Genomic DNA, 17,297 nt, shown 5'->3' with positions numbered 1-17,297 from the left:
TATGTAAACTCTTTTTTATTATAATGAATATTCATGAATATCTATAGGTTGTCTAGGGTTACTCCATTTGACCTAAACAAATCATGCCAAATATGTCAAAATGTGTGGTATTTTTAATAACTTAATGACCTTAACACATTGTCTCTCCTTTAATGATTTTCATATAACATGACAACAAAATAGCTTTCTTATTTTTATTTTTAATTTTTTTAAAGTAGCCTATCACATCATTGACACACATACATTTGTTTCAGGTAGAGGTGTAAATTAAATCCCTATATGTACTAGTTAATGGCACATCAACATCAAAATTTAAGTATTTAAAAAGAAATGTGCTTTGAGTATCCATCCACTGATTACCCTCATTTCAGCTCGTTTGTTAACTTCCCAAAGCAGAAAGCGTTCCATTGGTGGAGTTTGTTGATTCCTCGCAGACAGCATTGAAATGCAAGTGCTTGTCGAACTCGAATTTTCAATATTGTGCTATAAGTAATCGGGCATTGAAATGCACCAGAGGTGTGAATGTGTTTACAAGGTCTTCTGAACATGCCCCCTGCCAGCTGCAGGTTTATTCCCTCAACAGCCCTTTTCTCAGCTGTGAACAGAGCAAAAAGAAACATTTACTCATTTACATTACTGCTCTTACATGTTTTACCGGTAGTGGAGTCTATCATTTGCACAGAAGTAACTTACAAAGCACAGCTTCAATTCAATTTAAAAGGTTAAAAACTAACAAAGCATACTGGTCCCAGTTGACATTTTTGGTGTCCATGAATCTGATTAATTCACTTTTAAAGTCTGGCCTATAGAACAGCACACGCCAAGATAAGGTAGTTGAAAAATCACACACTTCATTAACACCAAATTAAATCCTAGTGACACTATACTCTCCTTTTAGCATGTGCTCTTTCTTTTTTATTATTTGCATGCACTCTTCTTCTAATAAAATAATACATAAAAATAATAGCAATAAAAACGCTAACCTATAAATCAGGCAGGTTGATGTCGAGTGAAGTGAATATCCTTTGAAGTGGATCACCTGGACCATGCGGTAAGCTCACAATTATCCATTTGGGAACAACCAAAACAAAAGCGGTTTCAATGAAGAAACGAACACAAAGATTAGTCCGTCATCATCCAAAAAAGATCAAGGGAGGCTTTGGCAATATGACAACCTACAGAACATTTCCTGCAACAAGGCCGAGATTGGGACGCACAGTTCTAACGAATAGGAAGTTACACTCTGGCATTCTCTTGAATTCGGAAGTGGCTAGATCTTTCCGAATATTCAAAGCTTTGGATACCGCATCTGTCTTACAGGGTATTAATTATTCACGTGGCAGATTCCAAGTGCAACTTATACTACAGCGAGGTCCAACTTCATTTATCTAGTGTGAAGCATAGACATAGTTGTGTTTAAATTGTCTTTGTTATTTATTAGAATTGCACTACTTGGAAGAATAAAGACAAAACGAATGAGCGATCGATTCCAACAGTTATTCCTGGGAGAGCTGGAGAGGTCTACATCACACATTTAACTTGTGAAAAACTGCTAAAACTTTCAAGTGGGTCACACTTTGTGTGTGCAGTGTTTAAGTGGACCGAGGAGTGATTTAACTAAACAACAAAGGATCATTAGTCAGAGCGGCTTAATGACAGGATAGAATGCATTAAAAAAAGATAAATATGTCAGATCAAGGCATTCTGAACAAAACCGAGGCCTAAAAAAATAATAAAAACAGTGTGTCCTCGGTGCATTGGTGCAATGAAAGTTAGCAACACTGTGCAACTTCTGCGTCCCCTGAAGCTTAATAAAGCAGGCAAAAAAAGGTCACGCACAGTTGTTCAAAGGCTTCAGAGGACCTTTTAAAGCTTGACAGAGTAACTTCACAGTTGTGGAAGTGAAGCCCAGCGTACCACATTAGTGTCAGAACACCTCCGACACACCCAGCTTCCTCCCTGCTTCCGCTTTCATCTCTGACACAAACATATAGATGGAGGGAGTCACAGCATCTGTGTCCTATTGAATTTGAAGGTGACGGAGAGACCTAATTGGCTGATTGATTTCTGATGGGCTTTTTGAGTCCAGTGTGTGAAGAGATTGAACTCCATCAGTGTCTCTTCTCTCTCACAGGATTAAAGGTTTATCTGCAAACAATGTAAAGCAAAAAATAGTTGACCTATTGTTACGAATTAAGCCTTTGAAAATCTATAACGACGCTTAATTAGCTTGAGGTGTTGCACGTATATAAATTTAGCCCATGCGTGTAATATAGCAAGACAAAAGAGCTCTCACAAAAGCTGTAGAGATGTCTGAGAGCAGCAGAGAAAACACATCGATTTACTACCAAAGAATCGCAAGACAAACTGATGAAAGGAGGAAAAAAACGATTTAATGCAAACTATAAGAAGAACACTAAACAAGCATTGACTTCATGCCCGGACAGCTCAACAAACGCAACTCGTGACCTAGAAGAACATAAAAGGCCAACTCGAATATGCTAGAAGGAAGTTGGATAGGCCCGTGGAGTTCTGGAAGAATGTTGAGACACAACTAGAACTTTTCTGGACCCGTGGATCAGCGGGATATCTGGGGCAAAAAAAACGATGGCTTATGACCAGAAGAAAACCATCCCCAGGGTCAAACATGGAGGTGGACAAGTCTTGTTACAGTGCTTTGCTGCGCCAGGAAGTGAGAATGTGATGCCTTTTGTGCACAGACTGATGGTACTTTTGCAACGGGACAATGATACCAAGTATACATCCAATTTGACCAATTAGAGATCGGTCCTTGAATGTTCTTAAGCGGCCTGCTCTGTCTCCAGATTTAACTCTCATTTAAAATATTTGGTGGTATTTGAAGAGAGCAGTGGCAACATGGAAACTAAAGCTTATCTGTGATCTGGAAGCTTTTACACATTAAGAGATTTGGGGCTATCTACCTATCTACCAGGGGTGTTTCCTCTGAGGAGACAAGGGAGGCAGTGTCTCCTAAACAAAAACTTGATGAGAAAATAATATACAAATATTACAAAATGTGACATTAAAAAGAGTAAAAGTCACTTGTTTTTATAAAGTAAAACTGTCCAACAGCGACACCTGCAGGTAAAGTTACAGCGGGACGCCGCGTCTCTCTTGCCTCCCCTGAGCCCAATGAGTTTTAACAGACCCCCTAATATGTGCGGTGGGTTTAGTGGGGGGTAATTGAGAATGAATGGGGGAAAGTCACGTGAGATGTTTGGTGTTTGGATATGATCAGGTTTGATTGGATATGATTGGTTCATGCGTTAAATCCCACCTCTTGATTTCGTTTGTGTTCTCGAATTGGTCTGAAGACAATATGGGAAGACTACTTAAAAAGTAACAAAACAGCTCAGCCACTTCAGCTCAGCCAAAATTAAGCTTAAATGACCTGAAAACAAGATGACTGTGGACTGTTTAGTGAGCGATCAGCTTGAGGAAGTTAAAGGTACATCTTCGTGTCTCTGACCAGTGTACAAGCTTGATGACTGCTGAAAATAAGTTGACTATTAAAATGAAAAGCTGAACATTGGCCAACAAATAAAATATATTGTTTAAATTGTTACTGCATTTAGTTATTATTTTGGAATAAATGTAAAAATACATAACAACAAATTTGATCAAATTTACACTTGGTTTTAATAAATAGAACATTACATAGTTAGTGAAAAAAACTAAATAGAATTGTATTTGGTCTCTCTTTTTAATCTAATGTTTATTTAATCAGAAAAATTAAGTGTAACTGGGGCATACATTTACATTTGATATATATAAATTGTGAGGACTTTGCCTCCTCGTTTTAAAACACCACCGCACACCACTGCTACCTGTCTGTCTGTCTATAACCACAGCAATGGTCAATCCCACTTGTAAAACCCCTGATAGGTCGCTGTAGGGTCATGTCGTGTCGGACTCTGAAGGTGACAGAAAGGGTGTGTGGGGGAATCAAAGCCTTGATGTTGCTTTGAGGGTGTGCATGCATTCCTAATTTGTCCCCCATCACACGTCGACGGCATGGAACCGTTTAGAAGCCCACTGAAGTGCAGGACGCGGTGTGTGTGTGATGTTGGATAGGTGTGTGGGTGGGAACAGGAGTGTGTGTGGGGGGTGAGGAGCGTTTGAAGGTGGTGGATGTCGTGGTCGGTGGGTCTGAGAAGGTGACGCCGCCTTGGCAAGTGAATTAGATATCTGCTCTGTCAGTGCGGTGCAAATCCTGGCCCGCACATAGAACACATTAGCACGGCCCGCAACCAGGCTGCGCAGCGTGGTGCTAATGATGATATTTCCCCTCTTGCTCTACGTTCCCCGTCCAACGTCATAAACACTCGGTACAGCTCCCTTGCCACTAGCTGCTAACATATGTTTTTATTTTCATGACTCCATCAATTTCCATGGCTCGGTGAACTCGGCGCTCCTTAATTATTCCACAGTCGTTTTAGCGGAGTGTTTGCTGTGGAGTTTAATAGATTTTAAAGAGCCGGGCTGTCAGAGCTTGTCACAATAGAGTAGATGTTTCAAACCGGAGAGAGTAATTGGTTTGGGAACAGCAGGTTTCTTTGGCACATCTTACCGGCGTGAAGGACGACGCGACGGACGCAGGACGGCGGTGGATAATCGCATCTCGGGTTGCAGAGGACCCTGCGATTTAAAGACACAGGGAAGGCGAGTTAAATGCGAAACGTTCTAAATCGGACACCGAAAGTGATTTGATTGCTGTAATTACACCATGACGCCTTCAATCCTCACAATGAGGCAATGCAGAGTCAAAACGTCTGAAGTGTTGATGGACGAAATTTGCGTTGTCAGTCAGAGAATTACTCGACTCTGGATGTGGGCCAGATAACCTTGTTTACATCATCTATTTAATAAAATACAATGAAGTAGTGTCACCCACCAGTCCCGAACAGAAGCCTTGTCCTCACAATGCTCAATTATATAAAAACAGTATATCCGATTACAGTAAACACTACCTTTGCTTCAAGCTTGGGTCATCTAAGGGCACTTTACTGTTTTAAAACAGAGACGCTTTGTTCAGGGAAGCAGACAAAACTGTTCTTTAGTTTGAATTCACGCAGTCTCAGGTGTATTCTCTTACACCATCACACACACACACACACACACACACACACACACACACACACACACACACACACACACACACACACACACACACACACACAGATTAGCAGACTTTCATGAGAAGTGTGCTGGAGGTGTACTGTGTGTGTCCCTCTGCAACTAGCTGAAACCAGCTCAAACTCAATGGACTAGTCTAGTCCCCCCTCCCGGGCACTTTATGGGCTGGTCTGATCCATTCCCCTGTCTAACACCTCCTTAGAGCCTGCGTTTCCTTTGTTCTGTCAATACGCAAACAACCATTCACATATGGCCACTCTGTAATCAGTGAAATACTAGCCTCTGGGCTTTCAGCGAGAGAGAGAGAGAGAGAGAGGGAGAGAGGAGAGAGAGAGAGAGAGAGAGAGAGAGAGAGAGAGAGAGAGAGAGAGAGAGAGAGAGAGAGAGAGAGAGAGAGAGAGAGAGAGAGAGAGAGAGAGAGAGAGAGAGAGAATCATCCATGACCAATCAACTCTTAAAGTACCTGTCTGGCTTTTGGTTACAGATGTTTTCTGAAGAGGACAGATGAAAAGATCACTTTTCTGAGAAATTCACATTTTTAAGGGAATAGTTACAGTCATCATTTACGCACTCAAAACCTGCATGAGTCGCTTTCTTCTGTGGAACAGAAAAGGAAAAATAATAAGTCATTTCCATTAATCATTTTTGTCTATATTTGCAAAATGGCATGTAAAAACAAAACCAATGGTTGGTGCAGTCGGCATCTTCCTGTCTAAGTGGGTGGTTCTTGACCAGAATATAATGCAACAGTGCCAGCCCACTTTTTTTTTAGTTACCTTGGTTATGGATTTTCTTTTCAAATTAAGTTTTTCCATTGTATTTGTTAAAGAGTTATAACCACCAAACCAACCAGCTTTAAGGGGAATCATAAACTTTGATTAGAAGCTTCTTTGAAAAAATTCGAAAAAGACAAATGTACGAAGACTTCAGCTTTAGTGAGTTAGCCAGGCCCTGTTCACAACTGGTATTAAGATGCGTTTTAGTGGACCGGATCACAAGTAAACGAGGGAGACACATTCCTGTCCTGATTTCTTTAAGGGGAGGGTCTATGGGTGGGTACATTTATTGGCTTTTCAGATCTTTCAATCTAATGTATGAAATGAGCTCAGACAATTTACATATGAATGCAAAAGGTGACGGTGTAAAAACACAAGTATAGCTGCAGCTTTCTTTTCTGCTCTGACAGCCACAAGACCAGCCGAACGCTGTGAGTGTGCGTTAGAAATCAGGAATGGTGAGAGAACATTGTGCTTGGTACATTTGTCGTCTTCAAACCAAACTTGTGTCTTCAGACGACAGTTTAAATCCCGTATGGCTAGAGCTCTTCCCGTAATGTTCACGGGTTAGGTCAGTGAGAGAGTAGGCGTCTTTTGTGGCTGTTTGAACACATTCAACCACATGAGAGTTTACACTACGAAATCAATCCGGGCGAATGTGTTCTCGACTACATCTGGAAGTGGTCGAAAGTGGACAAGCTCAAAACGTTTTAGACCCCGCTTACACATGTATTTAGCGTCGTCCACTTATGATTCGATCGATCAAAATACATCTTAATACCAGGTGTAAACGGTGCCTGCGTTGCAAATGACAATGTGTGTCCACGGTTTGCAGTGTGTGTGTGTGTGTGTGTGTGTGTTCACTACTCACTGCTCCTAATGTGTGTAACTTGGATGTTGCCATACTTGGCCTTCATGTCACTTCACTTCACTTCAAAATGTAAATATAAACTATAAATAGATAAACATAAAACTATTAAGTATACATAATTTATTTAACAATTTATGTTATATTAAATATTTGTTTGTACCTTTATATTTTGCAATAAACCAACACAGTCTCACCCCCAAACGTCACATACTGACGCGTCTTGACCAAACGGCAATATACGACGAAAAGGGTACCCCTAAAACGTCCGTATGTGACTATTCGGGTTATGGGTAGGTTTAGGTATGCGTTAGGGTACCGCTAAGAGGCGCTGCTGGTGCGCTTATGTCTTCGTCTCATATGGACGTTTTAGGGGTACCCTTTTCGTCGTATATTGCCGTTTGGTCAAGACGCGTCAGTATGTGACGTTTTGGGGTGAGACCGGGCTGAATAAACATAAATATTGCGAAATATAAAGGTACAAACAAATATTTAAGTAGTTTGAGAGCATAGGGAGATAGACTATTACGTCATTTGCAGTACTTTATGGGAGTGGGCATGTCCTAAATTGTTTTAAAGAGTCTTGCATTTTAGCTTTTTATTGTTGTTGAATCATGGGAAATTTAGTTTTTAACCACGAATCTCACTGTTAAACAATTATTTTTAAAAAATCAGTTGAAATAATGTGGGCTCATGGCTTTAACAAAAGCATGCACTATCGATTAACAACCTTGTAGCTCACAGTAGGTCTGTCTTAAAAGATTTATAAGTTATTGTTCAGAATCAGTTCCCATATGGAGAAAATGAATGGGATTTTCTACTTTTAGAATCCGACTGTAGCACTATATGAATTAGACCAGACATTATGTTGAGTCAAAAGTCAATCTGTGTGAGATTAGAAGAAGCCTGAAGATGCTTCAGAAACACTGCTATGATTAGAAGTAAGTTTCTACTTCAATTGAAGGTCATTTTAACGGTTTATATAGCGGTTTATTGGTTGAAAGTGTGAAGGGGAAGGCCTTGACGGTAAGTACACTATTAAAAACATCCACCCTGCTCTCTCCAAAGCAGCCTGGCTTAATGTGGTAATCAGGGATCACATTCTGCCTCCTCTGGATTCATTTCACATCAAAGTTATTTCAGTAATACATTCACAGATTTGACTTGTTTGGCCTGATTTATTTTTTAGCCTTTTTTTAGTGAGAGGTACAATGGAAATCGAGAAGACAGGGTAAACGAGGTCGAGAAATGACATGTCAGAAAGCGTGCTTATCGCTAAGCTTCAAGAGTTTTGCATTTAGTAAATACTGTTGTAAATTAAGCTCAACAAAAGGTGATCCACACCAGGTGTTATATGACTTCATTCCCACTTCAAGCCTACAATGATTATTTGGTCTGATTCGTATTTCTACGGTCTTCTCATTTTACTCTTCGTATGGTAAGTCTCAGGATGTCTGGATCAACCTGGCTAAGTTGTAAAGATAGATAGAGGACGTCGCATCGGAACAAAAAGCCTGCAAATCATATGGCCTGTCACACACCATTTAGCTGCAAATGGTTCAATTAATCTCGATAAGGGTCTCACGAACTCAGTCAGGAAGGAAAAAGCAGCAAACCTCATCCCATCATTCTCAGAGAGCTACAGGTGCCCCATGCGACCCTGGGCTGAGCACGTTTGAAGAAACCACTGGGACTGCAATCTGTGCAAATATCGCTCACTTTATTTCACTCAGGAGATGCTTAGGAGTGACAAATGGCCCTTTTTAGCTTCACCATTTCAAAAGCTAACTAATGTACCTGGAAAACACTAAAACAAAATTGTTCGCAGTAATGCAGGATGAATTCCAAAAGCTAAAGAGGTCTTTGTAGGTAAATATATGGACTTTTGGTACCGCTCTCATAACAGCTCATTTTAGAGGTGTATGAATCAGGATAACACAGATAGGCAATTAGCATAACAATATTACAGTACTTCCACTCAGAAACTGATTCCAAAGTTCTGGATAACACAATTAAGAAAGTAATCTTCCTTTAAAAGTATCTAAGCTTTTACAAATACTTTTTTCAATGCTTGTCAGTTTGTGCCAGTGCTGTTAAAATTGTCACTGGTTTAGTAATATTATATATATATAATAATAATACAATTATTATGATTACAAATTATTATAAACTAACAAATAAATAATTTATTAGGGTTTCAAAAATAGCCCATAGAACTGTAACTTCCTATAATGTAGCTTATGTGTTCATATATATATATATATATTTTTATACTGGAATAATGACAGAATACACAGCAAAACTGATTACTGATTTGCAGTGCTGAGTAACTGATGAATGTAATCTAGATTACATAATCAGATTCCAAACGTTTTGCTTTAAAATGTAGTTTTCTGTTTAAAAATGCTCATAATCAGATTAGTATTTATGGATTAAATATTTACACAATGACAATGGCATTAAATTATTTATAATTTATTGATTCAACCTTTTTACTCTTTTACATTTTCCTTTCTAAAAAAATTATAATAATTACAATACAGAACAGCCATGTAAATGTCTTAATTTGGGGACAAAAGCAAAAATATTTCAAACCTGAAAAACTTTCAATGTGTAATGTCATTGCTGTTCACTGTTTGTTCATGCAATGCAGGGATTCCCAAACGTTTTGTCAGACAAACTCCTTTGACTTATAATTTTAAGTTAATTTTAAAACTTTTCAAACATTTTCATGTTCAGTTCTTTGATTTCAGATAATGGCCACACAAACATGCAGGTAAACAAATAAAATATTAATATTTTGTTTGTTTGTGTGTGTTCAATCGTTAGATTTTAACACAAGCATTAGAGTGATGTCCGTTTTGTCAAATGGCCCAAAACGCTTTCACACTGGCCCTGGGCTATCGAGCCGTCCTTATTGTTGAGCCACACTCTTGGACTGGCAGATAGTAGATCAAGATTGAGAAACAGAGTCTTGGCTATTAACAAAAACCCATGATTCATATAGTTTTACAAGAGTAACCACAGAGACACCACAAACTAACCACACAGCAGCTTCTAAGAAACCACTGACAAGCTATAAAACCTGAAATGAAATCCTTTCCAAACTGGCCCTTCTCTCTAATGCCTCTCTGTGCTCTGAGACGGGGCTTTTTGTGGGTAGTGGAATGCAACTCACATCTCTGCCATAGCCAGCCGAGGAGGTAATGCACTCGCATGTTGGCACATGTTAAGGGAAGCGCGCCTTGTCTCTTATTAATAAAGCTTGGCCTCCTCTCTCAAAACTGGCAGCTCGGTCTTTACCACTTCATGAATCACGCGGCGCACGTCGCAACCCACAACCATCGCAACCGTCCTACATTAAGACTTAATGATGTAAGAGAGGAAGTTTTCAACAAAAAAAGTATCTCTAAAAGCGTATATATATATATATGTATATATAACAAAATATACATATCACCGTGAGAATGCCCTGCTTGAGAGAGAGATAGAGACAGTGGTTTAGGTTCTAATAGATTAGAACAGGATAGAATGTCAAAGCTCAGCAAAGTATATATATTTAAAAAAACAAAACAGAAATCTGACAATGACAATGATGGCTTCCTTTCTGTCTAATCTAAACATACCAGCATGATCACTTATTTTCCCCTCGGGCTATCGTATTGTTCAACTTCCATTCTGAAAGCTCTCCACAAATAGTTGAAATGCTTCTTTGCTTTTTTTGGGCTGTATCTAGACAGTGTGTTAACATGTCATTTTTGATGTACCTGACCTCTAACAGCGATGCACACAGAGCAGGTCTGAAAGAAAAAAAAAAAACTCTTAGAAACATCTTAGAAGCAACACACAAATAAACATGCAAAAATGAGAGAAAACATATAATGTAAGCTGACAGGAACACCAGTCCCGAAATTTACCCAAGCATGGCAAGTAATGCTGTACTTTATATCAGTGATTCTCAACAGGGTTTTCTTAAGGATACAGATTTAACATTGGACATCAAGTGATCCAATGCAATGAACTAACAAGTTGTTGTACAAAAGTATATACATACAGCACTGTATGTGATTTTATAGGAAATTCATAAAAGGAAGAATATATAAATTTCACTTCAATGGAATGACTTGAGTAGAATTACTTTTTCTTATTTATCTTGGAACATAGAGAAATATACAAATCTTCCCAGAATGAGCGCTTACCCTCTTTGAGTGATGCACTGAATCCAACCTTGTTCAAATGCTGGGAAATTGAGGCCACATTCACGCCGACCCTGCTTCAGTGCAGATTCCAGTGTGATATTGCAGAATAATTAGTCCCTCCATCTCATACTTCAGGCATTCTTTTTTTCCATCGGTGGGGAAATGATTATGCAATGTGTTCCTCCAGAGGCCCATGCTACCTGAGAGAAAGTTCACGCCAGCACAGGCGTAGCCTGAGACTGTGGGAAAGTGAACGGTTCCACAAGCTCGCAATGTTAATGAAACAGTTAAGAGCTTAGTTTGCTTCTAATGAACCAATGGAACAGATGGGACATATGTTGCGGAGATGATGAATTGGGTTACACTTTTCTGGTCAGCAAAACAGAATGAACTGTAAAATGTTGTGGTATTGCTGTAATGCGTTTGTCTCCAAAAGCCTCGTAAAAATGAAAAGCTGCTGAAATCAAGAAGTCCAAAGAGTCACCTCACTTCTCGTCACATAAGATGATGCGGTTGGTTGCAAAAGCAAAAATGGGTCATTGGTCTGTTCTGGTTTGGCTGTGGATAGCGGTGGAAAACAATGCTTAAATCCTCATTAATCCTTATATAAAAGAAAGTAAAGCTTGCTTTCTGTATCTATTGTTGATTACATCAAAGGTCCACTTCAATTAAATTCTATGGTTTTTAGTGCAAATTCATCTGCCACTTAATTGAATCTCATTAAATTAGACTGATGCTAACATGGGTAGGCTGTGTGACATTCCCTTTTCCTCAAAAACCAGAACAAAACTACTCAAGACAAAACAACCCAGACTATGGTTTTATGGGTAATTCACACAAGCAGTTCATAACTGCAGTTTTGCAATGCAGTTATAAACCCAAAATTTTACCTTCTGCTGTATCTTTGCATCAGGGATGTCCACTCCTGCTCCTGGAGAGCTACTGTCCTGCAGAGTTAAGCCCCAACCTTAAACACACCTGAACCAGCTAATCAAGGTCTTGCTAGGCATACTTAAAACAGGTGTGTTGAGGCAAGTTGGAGCTAAACTCTGCAGGACAGTGGCCCTCCAGGACCGAGTTTGGACACCCCTGCTTTACATTTAAAGGAGAACTCCGGTCAATTTTAACATTGAGCTCATTTTTTTGTAAATTTGGAGTGCTGTCAGTACAGAGAACAATGACAGAAATCGGTGTTGCCTACACCGTGTTATCCTCTTTTTAAAATTTGCACCCTGTTGACTTCAATGGGGCAAGTTTTAAACCTTCTTTTAGCCTCTTAACATCCTTGATGTGTCATTACAAGTGCCCAGCCATGTGAGTGATTCCTTCAGAGTGAACACGGGTGAATCTGACTGCAGTAGATGTGAAAGATATGAATAAAAGTGAAGTTAATTCAGCCAGCGCTCATAGCCTACCTGTATTTATTTCCTGTTTTCGGTCGAAGTCCACAGTAGTCGATTGTCGAGTTCACGCGCGTGATCATAGGTAACTAACTAGCTGCGTGAACTCGACAATCGACTACTGTGGACTTCGACCGAAAACAGAAAATAAATACAGGTATGTGCACTGGCTGAAATAATATAATTTTTATTAATATCTTTCACATCTACTGCAGTCAGATTCACCCGTGTTCACTCTGAAGGAATCACTCACATTGACTGTGCACTTGTAATGACACATCAAGGATGTTAAGAGGCTAAAAGCAGGTTTAAAACTTGCCCCATTTAAGTCAACAGGGTGCAAATTTTAAAAAGAGGATAACACGGTGTAGGCAACACCGATTTCTGTCATTGTTCTCTGTACTGACAGCACTCCAAATTTACAAAAAAATTAGCTCAATGTTCAAATTGACCGGAGTTCTCCTTTAAGCATTTGGCAGACACTTTTATCCAAAGTGACTTACATTGCATGATGTCTCTAGTGCTGCTACTCTTTGAGCTAATGTAAAAAAAAATAATACAAAAATAATGATTGTTACAATTAGCAATCACAACTTAAAATTTAGCATTAGATTTAACTTGCTGAGGTAACTCAAATATCCGAGATGTCACTTAAAACAACTTCACATTTCAAGTTGACTAAACTGAAATTTTCACAAAAGAAAACTCAAGACTATAATCGAGGCATTTTAGGGAGATCAGAAATTGTGTGCACTAATATAGTAATCTAAGTAACACTAATATAATCCCTTTGGAGTGACCTTGAGCTTTGTAACTTTGCAGACCTTTTAAACAGCAACATTACTAAAGAAGGTTTAAAATGTAAAAAAGCTTTGTAGGATCCCTTTAAGTTAAAACTTTTATCTATTTATTTTATTAATTTTTCTAAAGTGTGAATGCTGCAGGAATATCTTATTTGCCCTTCCAGGTATTTAAACTTGCACCGACACAATAATTCACATGACACACAGGTAAATACGGCGATTGGCATTAAACTTGGCATGACCTGTGAAGAGAAGATTATCAGTGAATAACAACTTAGTTTTGGGTCTGTTCCTCACACAAAGCTCTCATATGACTTCAGATGATTTGGGATATAGACTAATATTTGGCCCATGTTCTGATGGATGTTGGTGTCCAGGTCCAAACCAATCACTCAATATCACAGCTCTGCGGACCCAAATGAGACTGAGCCATACCACTGCCAAGCTCATGACAGCTGAAATTGAAGCTACGTCAAACATTTAATCAGCCTTGATCCAACCAGTTTTTGCCCCCAGGGTTCCCGTTAAACATGCCAAGTTGCCATTCTTTCACTCTCCCACAGTCAATGTTTACAAATCTGTCTCCTCTGCACTTCAGCAGCCTGTTTTATCACCATGAGCATGAGTTCTTTGTTTTACCTGGCCCAGGTATATCAGACAGGTTCAGCGTTGCATCTTTCCACACAGAGCACTAACTGGCGCTATATGCTGAGAGGCTGATATATCATAGTCCAAGCAACTTCACCACTAGAAAGACACACTTACTTTGAATATACTGAAAGATCTGGGCTCTGTTCCCAAACCTAGTAAGCTGTCTACTGTCTACATAGACCGCTACCTTTTTTGAGAGTATAACTCTGCCTGCTCTACTCACCGAAATTTTAGATTTGTGTATGTTACTAAGTTAAAAACATAAGTCATAAAATTATATCACATTTTATGTACAGTCATATGAAAAAGAAAGTACACCCTCTTTAAATTCTATGGTTTTACGTATCAGGACAAAAAAAAAAAAAAAAATCATCTGGTCCTTATCAGGTCTTAAAATTAGGTAAATATAACCTCAGATGAACAACAATTCATGACATATTGCACAGTGTCATTAACAAAAATAAAGGCAAAATGGAGAAGCCATGTGTGAAAAACTATGAACACCCAATGATTCAATAGCTTGCAAAACAACCTTTGGCAGCAGTATTCATTTTCAGGCTCTCAAGTCGTTGTAGAGGAATTTTGGTCCGCTCTTCTTTACAACGTTGCTTCAGTTCATTGAGGTTTGCGGGCATTTGTTTGCACAGCTCTCCTGGTCCCACGACTGCATTTCAATCAGGTTGAGGTCTGGACTATCACTGGGCCATTGCAACACCTTGATTCTTTTTATTTTAGCCATTCTATTGTAGATTTGCTGGTGTGCTTGGGATCATTGTCCTGTTGCATGACCCAATTTCAGCCAAGCTTTAGCTGGCCTCACATTTGACTCTAGAACACTTTGGTTCATGGTCGACTCAATGACTGCAAGGTGCTGAGGTCCTGTGGCTGCAAACCAAGCCCTGTGTTTGGTTTTTCGCCAAACGTGGCGCTGTGATTTTTGTCCAAGCATCTCCTCTTTGGTCCTGTATGTCCAAAGGATATTGTTCCAGAAGTTTGTTCAGATGCAACTTTGCAAACATAAGACGTGCTGCCATGTTCTCTTTTACAGAGAAGAGGCTTTCTCCTGGCAACCCTTCCAAACATGCCATACTTGTTTAGTCTTTTCTAATTGTACTGTCATAAACCTTAACATGCTAACTGAGGCCTGCAGAGTCTGCAGAGATGGTAGCTATTGTTTTTTTGTTTTTTCGATTTATCTGAGCATTGCACAGTCTGACCTTGTGGTGAATTTGCTGGGAAGATTGGCAACTATCTTGAATGTTTTCCACTTGTGAATAATCTTCCTCACTGTAGAATGATGCACTTCAAATTGTTTGAAAATGTAATATAACCTTTTCCAGATTGAAGAGCAGCAACAATTTCTTCTCTAAGATCATTGCTGATGTCTTTTCTCGAAGGCATTTGATTAGAGGCATCATTACTTCCTATGGAAGCAGTAAGGGTGTACTTCTCCATACTGGTCTAGTTTTTGATAAATAAATAATGACATAGTGTAATGTGTCATGTGTTGATTTTCATCCGAGGTTGTATTTACCTAATTTTAAGGACCAGATGATTTTTGTATGATGCCCTGACCTGTAAAACCATATAATTCAAAGAGGGTAGTTTCTTCTTTTTTTTTTTTTTCATGACTGTATAGTATCCCCAAATAAAATGGGTAAAATAGTCCATTTCTAATTAGATTTTTTGAGGTAAGATTTCTGCACTCAAAAAAAAAGTATGGCATAGATTTTATTTTAAGTAATCATATTTTCTAAATGCATTTATTCAATTTGCTTAGAATATAAAAAGTCTGACAATTGTTAAATTATGGCTAGGTGTGTGAAACAATCATTATTCAATTAGTTAAAATGTATGAGATTGAAACTATTTGGATTTGTTGATGATGAATACATAAACACATCTCAATAGCTTTTGGAACAGATGGAAGCACATTGAGTACGGAACTAAACCTGTTCCACTGCACCTGTAGCCATCGATCATAAATATTTCAAACAGCAGCACACTACATTGATTTCACATGACTCATCAGTTATCATCTCAGAAGCTGAAACTGTTATTTTGAGATTTTTAATCCAATTTAGTGTAAAACCGTTACCAAATAATGGGTCAAGGAGGAGATGTTGAAGATCACGGATGATGTCGCTTCCAATTCATTCATCACAATGGATGGAAGGTCAAGTCGAGCGCATTTCATTGTGGGATACAGGTTTCCCACGCAGCTGTTTTTATATCGCACATGCATACAGAAAATGTGCATGCTGTTCAGAGTATCCATACTGCTTTCTTTAAAATAGTCAGTGTCTAGAAAATCTCAATTATACAGCTGTTCTCCTCACCTGTATGCAGGAGCATCATTAGCACATTTAGGGGGCTTTAACACACCACCATTTTCAACTAAAAACAGAATTTATCCGTTTTGGCCATTCATTTACACGACTTTTTAAAACGATACCGTTATCGTCTCAGTGTAAACTACAAAAACGCAAATTTGTGAAAATGGTGACGTCATGAGCATGTGTATTACTTCAGTCTATAGCCGCATAGCGTTTCTTTACAAAGTGACATCGCCAACTACTGGCCTGGCATGAATAATACAGCGTTTTTAGTAGTTGTGGCGGAACCGTGTGAATGGGGATTGTTTTGACAATGTTGTCGCTTGTACGTGAAAAACAAAAAGGAATCGATGTAGGTCTTTAGTACATCGTTGTCATGTAACCAGTGGCGGTCCAGGCTTAAATGAGAAAAGATTCTTTCCATAAAAGTTAGATGCATTATAGTTTTTGTTTAGTGTACAAGAGGACCCGAGTTCAAATCCCAAACTAATGCACAATTATTTTTGAAATAAACAAAGCAAAACTGCAACTGCACTGAGCCAGTGATCAACATGCATTTTCAGTTTGTAAAAGGAGAGGTATGATATTTTCGACGCCAAATTTCAAGTAACAAGAGATTTCTGCCACCCATACATAATCGTGCACCTGAAATATCAAAGATAAATTTTTATTTTATTTTTTATTTTAGGAATTTGCATTCAAAGTCCATTGGGCTTGAAAATATCTCAAAGGGCATGTGAAATCTTTGATGGAGTCTATCCCCCGGTTTCACGGACAAGGCCTTGTCCTAAAATTCATGTTTGAGCTGTCTTAACTGAAAACAACTTGTACTGACATATCTTAAAACACATCAGTGCCATTGTTTCATCTGAAGATGCACTGATAATGTTTTTTTCTGATGCATTTATAAAATCTACTTAAATGTCCTAATTGAACTAAGGCCTGACTTAATCTAAGCCCTGTCTCTGAAACCAGGCCTAAATGTCTTAGTACTCATAAGAACTAAGTCTAAGATCATGCAAGGCAAAGGGCCTGATAAATTCTTCGATAAATGTTCTAGAGAATACAGAGACGTAAAAGAGTAATGTTTGCACAGTTAAACACTAA

The 17,297-nt window shown here is 38.7% G+C and overlaps 1 protein-coding gene across 1 annotated transcript in view; it reads right to left on the bottom strand.

Annotated features, from left to right (window-relative positions):
- Positions 1–17,297, bottom strand: part of tlx2 (T cell leukemia homeobox 2) — a gene marked incomplete at its 3' end in the record, with an annotated part of 145,494 nt that overhangs the window by 81,375 nt on the left and 46,822 nt on the right. The window lies entirely within an intron of this gene.

Source organism: Squalius cephalus (assembly GCF_949319135.1).
Source record: "Squalius cephalus genome assembly, chromosome: 14".
Taxonomy (NCBI): Eukaryota; Metazoa; Chordata; class Actinopteri; order Cypriniformes; family Leuciscidae; genus Squalius; species Squalius cephalus.
The sequence above is the reverse complement of the archived record's forward strand: the minus strand, read 5'-3'. Positions and strand labels throughout refer to the sequence as shown.